Genomic DNA, 7,049 nt, shown 5'->3' on the forward strand with positions numbered 1-7,049 from the left:
AAAGTACTGTGGTCCTGTGTTTCTTCGCAACATGTATCCCTTCGAGCGGTTCATGGGAATCCTGAAGCGCTTTTGTCGGAACCGAAACCATCCAGAGGCAAGCATCCTACAAGGTTATACCGCGGAGGAGGTAGTTGAGTTTTGCACCGAATACATGAAACAAAGACATATAGGTTTGGCCCTCTCTTGCCACGAGGGAAGGTTGAAAGGTAAGCCAGTCCTTGCTGGCACGCAAATGGCTACACCCGAAGAATTGGCAGAGAATGCTCATTTGACGGTACTGCTTAACAGCCCCATTCTCATCGCTTATGACAAAGAACACTTGGCGGAGATACGCCAAAGATTCTTACCAATGGTGCCTTCATCAGAGGTGGAGATGAAGGAGCACACTAAGAACTATGCCGAATGGCTGAAGAATCGTTTGGCACAAGGATCCGTCGATGACATTGCTACGTGGTTGGCACAAAATCCATCACCTACAGTGCTAACGTACCCAGCATATGACATAAATGGATACACGTTCTACACTGAGGAACGTGATAAGAAGTAGTATCAGAACAGCTTTGCTCGAATAGAATGCATGACTGTAAATGAAGTTGATAAAAGGGTATACTATGGAACCATCAAAGAGATTTGGGAGCTTGACTATGTGAAAGTTAAGGTGGCATTATTCAGGTGCACATGGATCCCTCTTGGTCAAGTAAGGATTGATGAGTACAGGAAGACCTGTGTTAACAGGACAACGATGGCATATCACGCGGACCCATTCATTCTTGCCAGCGATGCTACCTAGATTTTCTTTGTGGAAGACCCATTGCATAAGAACGGCCATATAGCGATGCATGGGAAGAGAATGGTACCAGGTGTCAATGATGTTGCCGATCAGGACGAGTACGATGAATTCGATGAGTTGCCAGCCAAGGGATCACGCACTAGTGCAACAGAGAATAAGTTTAAAATCATCAAAAAAAACCAAGTTCATTCGGGGTCAACTTAATGATCTCAGTTCCCCCATGTCCATGGGAATTAAGCTGTAAGACTAGTCTTTATGCCTACCCTGCAACTTAATTCGTTCAATTTAGAACTGTCGCGTGTACTGAATTTGTGAGTTATGCCCGATTTTTTGTTGATGTAAGAACCGTTAACATGTTGACCTAGATATGCTGTCAGCTCAGGCAATGAATATGAACTGTTTATAATTATTATTATTATTATTATTATTATTATTATTATATCATAAAGGTAGCACACTCAATCAATCTCACAACAGTATGTGTGAACAAAAATATGCAATCTAGTTTGCGAATAGCACACGTTTCATTGATGAAAGTCGTGTGCCGACCAAACCCCGCCACCACCCCGCCCACGATCTGAGTCGTGCTTTCTGATTAGCCAGAACCCAAACCCCACGGATCATACGTCTGCACCATTGGATGCTCCCAGATCGAACGGCGATCCTCATCCCTTTCGACAGCACATGCAGTTTTGGTTGTAATTTTATTTTTATGCACAAAATGCACATTAATATCAAAAAATGTCTTAAATATAGCTAATGATACCTGAAATGCACCAGAAAATCAAACCCGTGGTATAATGGTGATTGCGTACCGTGGAAATTTTTATGAGGCCAAATGATGAAGTCACCGGCCACGGGAGTTTGAATTGACACGTCTCCTTTTGGAAAATCATGATCCTTCATGTGAGATGCTCCGGTTTGGAAGGAGCGGTCATCAAAACTTGTGCCAAACTTTACCAATTTTTTTCCACGGGGTCATGAGAGCACGCCACAGGCATACATCGATTTTGATGATGTCCGAACTCCATCTAAATTTTCTGTAATTAAAATATCAACTAGGGCTACGCCAGTGGCTGCACCTCGCGGCCGAAATGTTTGAAACTTCTCCCCACTTCTCGAACAAACGGATGAAAACTCACGAAGTGGTGCCCAAATGATCTGTACACCTTTGCTAGGCTGATAGTAAGTGGGTATCATAGCTAGTATCATGCATGCCAACTAGGCGATTTTGATGAGCTGCCATAGAATTAATTAAATGAAGAAAGAGAGGGTTAAGTATCATATCATGAAACCGTATCATAATAAATGTTATGCTACTGTGTGTCATGCATGACAATATAAATATAGTACTACATATGATACTAGCTACTCTATGATACTATGCATTATTAGAGCAAGTAAGTACACAATAGAGTGACATAAGACTAGCCACAATGGGTAGTAACATAGAATGTTACTAGTCTATGTTACTACCTCTATAGTGGGGAGTAACATATGCTCAGTAACATGCAACACTTCATTTATTAGGCTATAGACTCATCTTGCCTTGAGATGTGTGATGTTACTCAGACTAGCCACAATGGGTAGTAACATAGACTAGTAACATGCCCGTGTGTTACACTAGTCTATGTTACTACCTCTATAGTGGGGAGTAACATATATGTGTGGTAACATGCAACACTTCATTTATTAGGCTATAGACACATCTTGCCTTGATATGTACATGTGATGTTACTCATACTACTAGTAACTATCTATGTTAGTATTTTCCTCTCTTTCTTCATTTATTGCTTGTGACATCATCTACTTTATCTAGATATGTGTGATGTTACTACCTATGTTACTCCCATTGTGGGTAGTCTCATACTATAGTATAAGACTATACCCACAGTGGGAGTAACATAGGTAGTAACATCACACATATCCACTTTCCTCCATTTCTTCATTTATTACTTGCCACATCATCTATTTTATCTAGATATGTGTGATGTTACTACCTATGTTACTCCCACTATGGGTAGTCTGGCTATAAGGAATAGAATAATATATATGTGCTTATTAGTTCGAGGAAAGAGAACAAAAGCGGGCTCTTGGTTAGCAGAGCCAGCTGCAACAGGAGACCCAAGACACTTTGTGAGGATGTAAGGTGGGCCAACTACCGATAAACTAGTACATATATAAAACTTATTATTGTACATACCCGCTAAGAGGTTGGCTGTATATGACATGTCAACTTCTTATAGCCGACCCTTGGCTGTATTATTAACCATTCTCTTAGTGAGGTAGCTAGTATATCATAGACGACTAGCTAGTATCAGACTAGCCACAGTGGGAGTAACTTCAGCAGTAACACCGACTCCAACTCAGCAAACTTGCTTATGTGGCAATAAGTTAATGAGGAGAGAGATAGTTATTGTAGCATCACATGTCCCAATGCAATATGAGTCTGTAACATAAGAAATGAATCTTTGCATCACACTACACTTATGTTACTACCCACTATGAAGGTAGTAACATATATAGTCTAGGGATATGTGTATGTTACTAGTGTACTACTCTCCATTGTGGCTAGCTAGTCTCATACTCCCTCCTTTCCGGTTTAGCTAGGCTGGTTGTAATGGTATTATCATAAGCGGTATCATGCATGCCAACTAGACTTTCTAGATGATGTGGCACACAAGAGAGGATGTGGTATCATATCATGATACCGTGTCATATTAAATGTTGTACTACTACTTTGTGTGATTAGTAAGGCAACCTAAGATGTTAACTTATGATACTATGCATTACAAAAGTAGCTAGTATCCTAGCTACACTATCATATATATGCATGATACTACTAGTATATATATATATATGTACTAGTAGAGTGCCCGTGCGTTGCCACGGGCTCTTAAAATAGTTTGCAAAAGTTACATGTTAAATTTCATATGTGCAAACAATATAACACAAACACAATTATTGAATAATTGAAGTCCAATTTTGTAATGTAAATTGATAACAAAACTAAAGATTAACAACATGTCCATGTAACAAACTGAGCGATGTTCGAACTAAACATCTGTTACAAAACTATCAATATCTAGATGATGCGCTCAAGAAATTCTTTCACAATATCTGGAAAGTTTTCTTTAGCTTCATTCCCACGACATTTTAGCAAGTATAGTAAAAACTATTTCCTCAACTCATACCCATTCTGCACAAACAAATATATATAGTTAGTATGAGAAGTTCACGCCAAAGGTCTTAAAACATGTAACGGACAATACTCACCGTGCAAACTGGCTTGACCAATTCTTTACCGTTCCACCAGAGCATAAAATGAAAAACAAAATAGGCAAACACAATCCTGCAATTTTTTAAATTAATAAATAAAAAATATAGTGATAACAAAAATAAAAGTTTTTCTTATGAATTCATTACCATCTATACTCGTTGGAATACTAAACAGAAATAAACGTTGCCATTTAGATATATCGGAATTCCAACCAGACAGCTTTATTTTGAGTGCTTGTTTGAAATCCTTGCAAAACTTTTTAATTTCAATGCATGCCTCAAAATTTTATCCTCTGATGATTGTGATGTTTGAATAGGGTCCATAATATATATACGACGTTCCTCTTTGTCGATGACGTACAAGATGTATCAGCCGATGAATGCATAGGGAAGATAAATCTACAAGTGGAGCTATTAGAAACAACAATAAACCATGATAACAATAGACAAAATACTTTACTTACCATGTTGCACGATGGGATGCACGTGCGTTGCAACGGGCTGCATCGGCAACTAACTTTTTACCCTTGAAGTGCTCTTCTTTTCTTTCTTTCTTGATTCTCCCAACTAAAAATTGTTTATCGAAGTGATATGTGAATTGTTAAATTTACGACCATACTAAAATATTAATAGCTAAAAACATATTTATCAAAGAACATTTCTAGAACACATTCGACATGAACGTTGTCGTGTCTGATAGATTATGAACAAACACAATGATTACTTATCACCAAATCCCATTTATATTTTAGAATGTGGTTAAAATTATATTTTTATAGAAGAAAAACTTATTAGAAATGTGCTACAAAAATAACATCTTGTGTTTAAACCCATAAAAATGAAGATCTTTAATAAAGCCATAAGAAGACATGTAGAAAGCAACATAGTACTCCCTCCGGTCCTTTTACTCGCATATAAGATTTGTCTAAAGTCAAACTTTGTAAAGTTTACCAACTTTATAGAAAATACAAAAAAATCACAATACGGAATCAATATCATTAGATGCACATCACGAGTTCAATTTTTATAATGTATAACTTTAGTATTGCATAAGATGATATTTTTTTCATATAAATATGATCAAAAATATTCTAAATATCTCGGTATTAAGGGTGTCAGTTATATGTTAGACTATAAAAATTTGATGCAAAGTTGATTTATGAGGGTTGTTGGGTCTTTAGTCGGATGGTTGTTGTTTACCCTCTACCCCTGACCTCTTCCTCCTACTGAACCGCCAACTACAACCGGCTGATCCACCCATCGCCACCACCCCCGACCGCGTTGCTTCCCTGCCCTCCCCTGTCGCCACCCTCGACTGTCCCTGTGGACCACCCCAGTAACCAGATTTTTTTAGCGAGCCATCGCACCCCCACCCACACCTGTCAACCCTCTTCCCGCCTTCAACTATGACGCCACTGCTCGAGCAATGTTGGATCTTCATTGAATGGTTGTTGTTTGTCTTCTACCTTGGGCTTCTTCCTCCTTAAAATGCAGACACCAATAGAGCAAGCATCCGAGTAACTAATAGGTTGTTGTATCAACTACTTGCATGTATACATGAATTCATCTTAAATTTCTAGGAAAGGAATGCAGGTTGTGGGGCTTACCGTTATTGTCCTATCAGCAAAACCAGGACAAAACCATTTGTTCCCTGGATCAAATTCTACAGATCGCACCCATCCCAAGTGACCACTAATGACCTGTATTACGGAAATAGAAAATGTATTTTATCACTTAGTGAAAACTAAGATGCTCTCATAGTATAATTCCAACAAAATATGCAAAAGAATCTAGAAGATTTAACTATTTAAACCAGTACATAAAAGCTCAAAGTAGGGTTATTACAATTGCATGCATGATCAAACTAAATCTTATTTTCTAATTGAAATATGACATTGGTATTTCAAGAACTTATCTGAGGTGCCAAACCTTATAGTTACAAAAAAAAAATTGGAAGGTCGCACTTGAACATTGTACAACAAACAAAATACTCCGATGGAGCATGCCATGGAGGTTTAGGCTACTGGCGCAGATGTCAAGAATTTCAAAGACATATCAAGACATGAGCAATTTAAAATAACAACCAGAAGTGCACATTACGTCCTAAAAGTACAATGTCCCAAAGTACAATGATCAGACCACCATAGAAGGAAATGTAAGTGATAAAACCTGTGAGATGACCAGGAAAACAAGAAGGAAAGACCAAATCTTGCAAATACAATTAATTAAATCTCTCTCCTGTCTTTGCGGTGACACATGGCTTGCTACTCGGCCTTGGCTCCCAATATACTACACTCTGCAGGAATTACATATAAAAACAATATTTTAGAGAACTAAGCATGAAACTCTAAATTCCGATTAAACTAATCATTTTTGACTATACATGATAATAGCATGACAAACTGAAGCTCATACATCTTACATGTGAAAATAACAGCATTAGCTACCATCATGCTGCTCCATTTCCTTGCACAGCACCACCATACGTGATAATAGGATCATCCATCTGCTAGATTATTTTTTGGAGAATCTAAAAGCTATACAATAACCTCCATTGATTCTTTTAGCATTACGATCTAGCCCACCTTGCACACCACCATCATGGTCCAAAGAGTGAAACTGAAACATATGGTCTGGTTTCATGTGCACCTAAACTACTATGATGGAACAATGAACACAAAGGAAACGTCAAAATAGAATTATTTTTTAAATATTTTTCTGATGAATGATCTGAGTGATAAGAGACCCAAAGCAACATAAATACACCACTATTATCCTTCTTAGATATGGATGTTGAGGAATCAAAAGGTTTGTCAGGAAAATACTATATTTTTTCAAAAAATATATTTGAACTAGGAAATCTTCTCTTATAAAGGGAGAATTATTTTAACAAAGTTAACATTCATATGTACAGCCAAGCGCTAAATTTTTATTGGTATATTGTTTCAGTTCACCAAAAACCAAATTTCTCCTTAAG

The 7,049-nt window shown here is 37.7% G+C and overlaps 1 long non-coding RNA gene across 4 annotated transcripts; it reads right to left on the reverse strand.

Moving 5' to 3' along the window:
- Positions 1 to 3,727: 3,727 nt before the first annotated feature.
- LOC119266482 lies at positions 3,728 to 7,043 on the reverse strand. Of its 4 annotated transcripts, none has more exons than XR_005132031.1 (6): positions 6,495 to 7,043; positions 5,680 to 6,368; positions 4,537 to 4,639; positions 4,220 to 4,471; positions 4,070 to 4,145; positions 3,728 to 3,992 (listed from the first exon to the last, which is right to left on the reverse strand). It is a non-coding gene; the product is annotated as an uncharacterized LOC119266482 (long non-coding RNA). The 4 variants fall into 4 exon arrangements; XR_005132029.1 differs by lacking the exon at positions 4,220 to 4,471 and adding an exon at positions 5,452 to 5,554; XR_005132028.1 differs by lacking the exon at positions 4,220 to 4,471.
- Between the last annotated feature and the right edge of the window lie 6 nt (positions 7,044 to 7,049).

The sequence above is a fragment of the Triticum dicoccoides genome, chromosome 1A (genome assembly GCF_002162155.2).
Source record: "Triticum dicoccoides isolate Atlit2015 ecotype Zavitan chromosome 1A, WEW_v2.0, whole genome shotgun sequence".
NCBI lineage: Eukaryota > Viridiplantae > Streptophyta > Magnoliopsida > Poales > Poaceae > Triticum > Triticum dicoccoides.